Source organism: Erinaceus europaeus, chromosome 9 (genome assembly GCF_950295315.1).
Source record: "Erinaceus europaeus chromosome 9, mEriEur2.1, whole genome shotgun sequence".
Lineage (NCBI taxonomy): Eukaryota > Metazoa > Chordata > Mammalia > Eulipotyphla > Erinaceidae > Erinaceus > Erinaceus europaeus.
Window position 1 is genome coordinate 10,788,932 of NC_080170.1, and position 9,285 is coordinate 10,798,216.

General features: G+C 48.0%; 1 long non-coding RNA gene across 1 annotated transcript; it reads right to left on the reverse strand.

Annotated features, from left to right (window-relative positions):
• Positions 1-8,179: 8,179 nt before the first annotated feature.
• Positions 8,180-8,954, reverse strand: LOC132540339 (uncharacterized). The gene is made up of 2 exons (XR_009551492.1): positions 8,830-8,954; positions 8,180-8,510 (listed from the first exon to the last, which is right to left on the reverse strand). It is a non-coding gene; the product is annotated as an uncharacterized LOC132540339 (long non-coding RNA).
• Positions 8,955-9,285: the final 331 nt, after the last annotated feature.

A 9,285-nucleotide genomic window follows, 5' to 3' on the forward strand; every position in this document is an offset into this window, starting at 1 on the left:
AGTGGTGAAGCAGATCTGCAGGTGTCTTTCTCTCCTCCTCTTTGTCTTCCCCTCCTCTCTCCATTTCCCTCTGTCCTATCTAACATTAACATCAATAACAACAATAACAGTAACCACAACAACGATAAAACAACAAGGGCAACAAAAAAGGGGGGGAATAGCCTCCAGGAGCAGTGGATTCATGGTGCAGGCACTGAGCCCCAGCAATAATCGTGGAGGCAAAAAATCTTTTGGGGGGCAGCTTGTGAGGTGACACAGTGCATACGGTATTGGACTCTCAAGCATGAGGTCCTAATTTCAATCCCCAGCATCACATGTGATGCCCTATCTGTCCCACCTCCCCACCCCACCCTCATTTGAAATTTTAAAAATGAAGGGAAAAAAAAGCCCGGGGAAGTGGAATCATGCCTGGGTGGGGCCCCAGCAGGAAGAAAGAAAGAAAGGAAGAAAGAAAAAAGAAAGAAAGAACAGAGAACATATTCTATTTATGAAGGAGACAGACCAGAGCCCTCGGACATCCTGTGCTCTACCCGCTGAGCAACCTTCTAGGCTATTTGCTAGGCACTGGGTGAAGACATTTTCTGCTCAGGGCATCACAAGACTGAGGTCAGAGGGTTGAGAGAGAGCTCATCCGGTATGGTGTATACTTTATATATGAATGAGAACCCAGATGTGAGGCCCTGGCCACCATGTAGGAGCAACTTGCAAAGGGGACACTTTATGAATGGCAGAGCAGTACTGTGATGCCTCTCCTCTGTCTTTCCTTCTGTGTCTCTCATCCTTTAGCTGGTGGGGTGGGGGATACTGGATAGACCCCCCTGGAGTGGTGGAATCATGCAGACTCAAAGCCCCAATGCCAGGGGTAAAAAAAAAAAAAAAGGACTGAAGTTAAGGCTGAGTATTTTGTAAGCTCTGGGGAAACCCACTTGCAGACTCACTAGCAGAACTGAGCTCCATGGTTTCAAAAACTGAAGTCCCTGTTTCTTTGTTGGCTGTCAACCAGAGGTCATCCTAGCTCCCAGCAGCCCCTGCACTTTCTTCCCTGTGGCCCCTGCATCTCCCTTCCAGTAACAGAGACCCTGCCTCAGGCCAGTTCCCTCTCCTACTGAGCTCATCTTTTGTCTGGCTAAGGACACACCTGATTAGGTCAGTCACCTAGCAAAGGGTCAGCTGGTCTGGGGCCTGACTTACATTTTTAGCATTTGTTTGCTGAAGTATTATGGGCCTGGTTGAATAACTGGGAGAGTTAAAGTAACAGTAAGTCAAAATAAAGGTGGATGAATGATGGGCTGAGGCTCAGTGGAAGAGGGCATACTTTGCATGCAATGATCCAGGATTTGACCACTTGACTTGGCATGAAAACAAGACACGAGCAAATACAACAGCAGAAATGGCTAAAACAGAAGGTGACCGTGGAAGACTGTGTGGAATGGAAACAGAATGGGAGAAGGGCAGGAAGAGATGCGGTGACTTGTCAACAGTTGCTTTCAAAGGTGAAGTAACTAAAGTAAAAATGAAAACAAGGGGTCAGGTGGTGGTGCACCTGGTTGAATGCACATGTTACTCTGAACAAGTACCCAGGTTTAAGCCCTTGGCCCCACCTGGGGGGGGAGTAGCTCCATAAGAGGTGAAGCACTTGGGCTGCAGGTGTCTCTTTCTCAGTGCCAAGGGCATGTGTGTTACAACTGAGTGAGCTCCCCAGCCCCATATATATTATTTATTTTAAAAAATGTTCATTAATTTATTTTAGTGAAAGAGATAAATAGAGCAAGATACAGATGAGCGCACAGAGCACTGCTCAGCCCTGGCTGATGGTGGTGCTCAGGAGTGAACCTGGAACCCTGGAAAACCTGAGGCAAGAAAGTCTTTTTTAAAATTTTTATTTATTTATTTTATTTTCCCTTTTGTTGCACTTGCTGTCTTTTTATTGTTGTTGTAGTTATTGTTGTTGTTGTTATTGATGTTGTCATTGTTGGATAGGACAGAGAGAAATGGAGAGAGGAGGGGAAGACAAAGAGGGGGAGAGAAAGATAGACACCTACAAACCTGCTTCACCACCTGTGAAGCGACTCCCCTGCAGGTAGGGGAGCCGGAGGCTCGAACTGGGATTCTTATGCCAGTCCTTGAACTTTGTGCCACGTGCGCTTAACCGCTGTGCTACTGCCCTACTCCCAATAAAGTCTTTTGTAGACCATTATGCTGTCTCCCAAGCCCCATTACGTATATATGCTTTTTTTTTTTTTTACCGGAGTCATAGTGGGGAAAAAAGACAAGTTTTCAGTGACCCCCCCTTTGAGACCTGGGACCCAAAGTTACTGTTGGGTTACTGAAGCAATAATTTCCTTTTTCTGCCCAGACCCATTCTGGTGGCAACCCAAAGTCCTCACTGATGCAAGAGCTCATGCACTGTTACCAGGAAGTTCCTAAAACAAAGCAAAACAAACCCCTCTCATGGTCAGCTCTGTAAGTCAACAGCTTCAAGAATAAACCAATAGAGGTGGCAGGAGGTTCAGCAGGCAGAGCACACACATTTCCCTGCACAAGAATGCCCTATATAGGGCTGCCTGCACTGGGGCTGGTGGTGGGTGGAGTAACACTGGTGTCTGTCTCTCACCCTCTAGCTAATAGAAAGAAAGAAAAAAAAATGGTTGCCAGGACTGGTGGAGCCATGCAGACACTGAGCCCCAGCAGTCACTCTAGTGGCAACATACGAACAAACACAGAAGAATAAGGGCCAAGAGATAGCACACAAGAGATAGTGTTCATTATGCTATACATGCTCCTCACGTTCTGACCCTGGTGCCATGTGGGAGTACCACAGCACTGGGGAAAGGTCTGGTGCTATGTTATCTCTTCTCCTATCTCTGTCTCTCTATCTGAATGAAAAGGTTGGTCCAGAAGTGGTGGAATCACACATACATGGGGCCTTTGCTTAATTAATTAATTAATTAATTAATTGAAGAGACTAGGAAGGGCCAAGAAAATAGCTCATTTGGATAGTGCACTGCTTCGCCATGTGTGTGTTCTGCCGGAGCTCACGTGGGTTGGCTCTCAGCCAGGAAGGTAAATGTTCAAGAGACGACATGAAATAGAGACAAGAAAAAAAAAAAAAAGAAATAGAGACAAGAGACACTGGGGAAAATTGAGGCACTCTCATTTAATGGCAGACAGACATGGGTTTAAATAGGAATTCAGACAAAGAACATATTTCAAACATGTCAGAAATTACAGGTTTCTTAAAGGTCAGCTTGCCCCTATGGTAGGGGGCGGTAGGGGGTTGGTATGACAGGAATTGATGAGATACATAAAGGTCTAGACAGTTATTCTCCATGATGCAAGCAACTTAATTATCCAAAGGTATTTGAGAGAAACATAGGAGTTAAACCAGATTATAAGGAAATAACGTTTGGAGTTTCACTGACTGAAGTCAAGGAGGTGTTTGATGGAGTATGCTTTCTCTAGTGATCAAAAGTGAGGTGATTGTGTGAACTCTGGGTGACTATGTGAACTTTAAATGAACCTTAAGGCAGGCAGCCATGTGGCCTGCAGTTCATGGGGAGAGGCAGTGAGGTCTCTGTGGGCTTGAGAGTCTGAAAGGGAAGAACTAAGTCTGAGAGACGGTTTCTCCCCTTTGCTCATCTTGGTTGAGAGAGACTAACAAGGGGGTGTCTTTCCCAGACCTCCATCCAAGGATGGGGGGAGTTTTCCCTAAGCTCTACCAAGCTTACACATAGCCCCACACGTATTCCAGATTCAAACCTGACCCCCCCCCACTGCATTGAAGGAGACTCTATGTTGCTCTCTCTCCCTCTCTCTTTCTCCCTCTCTGTTCTGTAAAATGGGGGTGGGGTGGAGGAAAAGGAAAGCAGTGTCCTTAGTGGCAGGGACTAGGGGAAAAACCAGCAATGAGCTCAAACCAAGAAACCTTCCAGTCGCATCTTGGCCAGCAATCCCGAGTGACTAGGGTCAAGGGTCAGCCTCCTTGATCCTTTCTCATCATGCCTCTTCAGGGATAGGTGGCGGTGTTGTTAACATGTCACCTGCTAATGTGAAGCAAGATCTGGGGGCCAGGAGCTTACAGAGACTCTCTCTTCTGCACCCCACCTCTTCTTCACGGCTACCCCCAGGACTCTTGCCCGAGTGGGTGTTTCCATCTGTGCTTTGGATCAGAATGTACAGGCTCTTTCTCCTCACCCCAGCTTCGGGGTGTGGACCACCAAGTTCATGCTCATAGACATTTGGAGGTGCAGAACTGCCCATGTAAGTCTAGAGGATTGGAGGGTACCCAGGCCACCACCCTCATGACTTCCTAGTTGGTGGCACCGCCTCTTTCCCAGTCATTCACGCTGCCACCTGGGAACCTTTTTACTGAGGGAAACCATTCCTTATCTCCAGCCATTTCCTTGAGGTTGGGACTCCAGTGGCCACCTATCACCTAAAAGCTATGTGAGACCAAGGGGCTGCATGCTCACTTTACTTAACTTTAAAAAAAAGGGGGGGGGGAGTCAGGCAGTAGCGAAGCAGGTTAAGCGCATGTGGCACAAAGCCAAAGGACCAGCATAAGGATCCTGCAGGGGAGTCTCTTCACGGGCGGTGAAGCAGGTTTGCAGGTGTCTATCTTTCTCTCCCCATCTCTGTCTTCCCCTCCTCTCTCAATTTCTCTCTGTCCTATCCAACATTAATGATATCAACAACAACAATAATAACTACAACAACAACAACAATAATTAAAAAAAACAAGGGCAACAAAAGGGAAACTAACTAAATATAAAAAAATTTTTTTTAATGATTTCGGCATTTTCAGTGGCCCCAGAGGTGGCTGAGCAGATAATGCACTGGGCCCTCAAAATGAGATCGAAGGTTTGACTTCCACCATCACATGTGCCAGAGCAAGGCTCTGGTTCTCTCTCTCTCCCCTTCTCTCTCACAGCATTTTCATTAAGAGAACTGAAATAGAGACCACTCTGTCTCTATGTGGTATCAGGGATCTACCACTGAGCCACCTCCAGGGACCCTAATTTAATTTTAATTAATTTAAATGCATTAATTATTTTTATGGGAGTCAGGGGATTTAATTGAGCATGTTCCTGGGCTGACTTATTTTTTTTAATTTTTTAATTTTATTTTAGATAGAGACAGAGAAGGCAGAGAGGGTAAAAGAGATCACAGCACCAAAGCTTCAATATGGTGGGAGCCGGGCTCAAAGCTGGGTCAGGCACCTGGCAGAGCATTGCACTAAGTGAGTTATTTTTTCTGGCCCTTAATTTCTCTTTTTAAAAATCCTTTGAAAAAATAAAAGCGAGTCGGGCAGTAGCGCAGCGGGTTAAACACACATGGTGCAAAGTGCAAGGACCGGCGTAAGGCCGTAGTGCACAGGGGAAAACTTAGGTGGTATGGTCTCTCTGCCTCTCTTTCTCTATCTCTGACCTGGATTGGGAAATCCCTAGTGATAACAAAACAAATAAATTGCATGGGGGGTCGGCGGTAGTGCAGTGGGTTAAGCGCACCTGGCACAAAGCATAAGGAGCGGCATAGGATCCTGGTTTGAGCCCCTGGCTCCCCACCTGCAGAGGAGTCACTTCACAAGCAGTTTTGTTGGGGGATTTGTCTCTACCCCTCATGGGCAGACTAAGTGGTCTGCACGGGCAACTGTTGCCTAAGTGGCTGAGATTGGCCTCAGTGGCCCCAGAGGTAGGAATCAACCCCAGGATTGAGCTTAGCTGGGAGCAGAGTGCCTCCTTCTATGTAGCCTTTTCAGCCACTGCTGATTGGAAAATCAGAGAGAAGTTTCCAGAAAGCCGGTGCTGCTGATGAAGCAGGCTGTGGGGTCCTTTCTAGCTAGTCTCAGACCTCACATGCATCCCTCCCACCATTAACAAGAGTCACACTCAAATCTGCCCAGCGGGGGGGGGGGGATGAGACCCCTTGGTGGAAGGTAGGCAAGTCACATTGTAGAAGCATGGGGGGGGGGGGAAGCTTGCAGAAGTGCCATGTTGTTGCACACATCACCTCCTCTCAAGTTGGTTTTGTTCACGTGGTTTGCCTTGGCCAATGACTTGTGAGCTGAAGTGACAGCTGCCACTTCCAGGTGCAAGCTCTCAGGGCCTTCATGCGATTGGCCGGTTTCCTCTTTCTGTCTGCCCTCATAGGAGCACAGTAAGATGGAGGCCTTCTCCCTTCTCATCTGGCTCCCTGAGTGAGGAGGACAGGACAGCCTGTCTTGACCAGGTGCAGTTGAGAGATAAACTGCCCTGGCTTGAGGGCACTGAAATGTGGGAGGGACTAGAGCCCCACCCCTTCTCACCAAAGGTACAAAGGGAAGCACCCATTTTACCTTTTCCAGCAAACAACATAGCTTTTTGCACCATGTGCACTTAACCCACTGCGCCACCACCCAGACCCCAAACATAGCTTTTTTTAAAAAAATATTTATGTATTTATTTTCCCTGTTGTTGTAGTTAACTGTTGTTACTGATGTCATCGTTGTTAAATAGGGCAGAGAGAAATGGGGAGAGGAGCGGAAGACAGAGAGGGGGAGAGAAAGATAGATACCTGCAGACCCGCTTCACCACTTGTGAAGCGACCCTCCTGCAGATGGGCAGCTCCCACTGCCATCCACACATGTTCCAAACTCCTTACCTGGATCCAAGGCCTTCCCAATCCAGGCTTTGGCCTCATTTATTGCCTCCTTGCCAACTCCAGTGGGTTCTTGCCTCCTTGCCCACCCCAGTAGGCACAAGGTAATCTAGTATGTAATGCCCTCGGGTGTGAGTGCAGGAGCCCTGTCTGCCAACCTCCATGGAACTTAGAATGGGACCTAGTCACTGTCCAGAAGGTTCTCTCCCGCCCCTCACCTCACCCCACCCCCACACTCTTCTAAAACCTGCATTCGCCACTGAGACTCAATTCTCTCAGCTTTAACTGGTGGGAGGGGGGAGGCTGATTCTTGGTTTACTGTTTATTGGGCTGCCTTCTCAAAGCAATATATATATATATATATATATATATATATATATATATATATATATATATATTGAGCTAGAGTCCTGTACATGTGACTGTGTGGCTGCTTCCAGACCACTCTTCTATTCATATAAAAAGACAGAGAGGAAGAGCCAGCATAGCACCGGAGCTTCTCCAGGTGCCACAGTTCCTTCCCATGTGGCACCAGAGCAAGAATGTGGGCTGTGCATATGGCAAAGCAGATGCACTACCTGCTGAGCTTTCTGTGTGATGCTCAAGGCACTTATACTTTTTGCAGAGTATTCCAGATCCATTGCCACTGCCACCTGCTTTGTCCAGGTCACTTTCTCCTGGAATTCTGTAGCCTTTTTTTTTTTAAATAATTTATTTCTTTATTGGGGAATTAATGCTTTACATTCAACAGTAAATACAATAGTTTGAACATGCATAACATTCCCCAGATTCCCATTTAACTATACAACCCCCACTATTTCATTCATCATTTTTCATGGACCTGTATTCTCCCCACCCACCCACCCACCCCACAGTCTTTTACTTTGGTGTAATACTCCAATTCCATTTCAAGTTCGACTTGTGTTTTCTTTTCTGGTCTTGTTTTTCAACTTCGGCCTGAGAGTGAGATCATCCCATATTCATCCTTCTGTTTCTGACTTATTTCACTCAACATGATTTTTTCAAGGTCCATCCAAGATCGGCTAAAAACGGTGAAGTCACCATTTTTTACAGCTGAGTAGTATTCCATTGTGTATATATACCACAACTTGCTCAGCCACTCATCTGTTGTTGGACACCTGGGTTGCTTCCAGGTTTTGGCTATTACAAATTGTGCCGCCAAGAACATATGTGTACACAGATCTTTTTGGATGGATGTGTTGGGTTCCTTAGGATATATCCCCAGGAGGGGAATTGCAGGGTCATAGGGTAGGTCCAGGAATTCTGTAGCCTTCTATATGTTCTCTGCTTCCACCCCTTGATCCCTAGAGTAAGCTTTTAAAAGCACAAAAACTATATATATATATTCTTCTATTATCTCCCACTTACTAGCAAGCACCTTTCCTTCATTTCATCTCAGACCTCTGGGAGATGACGCTCCACTAGTCTTTTTCCTGTGCCTTGAGGATACCTGGCTTACTCTAGGCTCTGAGTCTCCACACCCGCTGTAGTCTCTGCTTGGAATTCTGTTTCCGCTAGATACTTGTGTGGTTGCATTTGCTCAAATGTCATATTCCGAGGCTACTCCTCCCTTGTTAGTTTGTCTTGTTGTTTTTGATTTTTTAAATGAGGTGCTAGGGAATGAAACCAGGACCTCTGCATCCACAACACTACTGCCGAGTGGCTTCCCTGACCCACTCTGTTCATTCTTGAGAGAGAGAGAGACAGGGATGAGATACCACAGCATTGCTTCCAACCTCTGAAGTTCGCCTGGTGCTGTCCATGGTGCTCCTGTGTTTCCGCATTCCCACATCAGGATCTCATGGAAGATGTGGGCTCTAGCCAGGAGGTACTTCCAGGCCATGTCTTCATGTCTTTAAAAAAATAATATTTACAGAGGACTGAAAAGCAGCCTAATTGTTAGTTTATGTTAGAGATTGTCACTTTTAGCTCCCTTCTCCATGTTAGCAGGGAGTTGGCGGTTTTTGCGGCCGCTACAGTACTGTACTCTGCACATGCTCGGGGCCTGGCGCCCAACAGATGCTGCTGTCTTGGGTGAATGAATGGCTGGCTGGACCTGGTTGCGCCTGGTTCGTTGTGCGCCCCCGTGTGAGCAGAGGAACCCCGAGCCAGCAGAGCTGACCAGCTGCAGAGTTTCAGCCGCCACCCCTCCTCTGGCGCCTCGCAGCCCACCTGAACAATAGGCGTGAGCAGCCGTCGCCGCCCAGGAGGCCGTGCTGCCTTATAAGGCCGCGGGCCAGGCCGGGTGGGCGGGGAGCGATCGCAGCATCCGGCTGCGGATCTGGGCAGGCGGGCTGCGGAGGGCCTCCACCCGCGCCTCTCCCCGCCCGCGCCCCGGGGCCGTTCCCCGTTCTCGACGCGCGCCTTCCAGGACAGGCCGACCCAAAGCGACACGGCTGGACACTCGACCCGAGCTGACCCGCGAAAGACCCATCACAGGCCGGGAACACCCGAAGCTTGCCGGGGCAACCCTAGAAAAGATCAGGCGAACCAGGGTCCACAGCCACGCCCCCTACGGAGGCCCAATCAGAGTCAGTGTTGAAAATGACTGACGCTTCCTGCGTCCCATCACACATCCGAACTCCAAAGGCGTGACCAAGAGGGCCCGCCTTCAGAATCTCCGCGGGG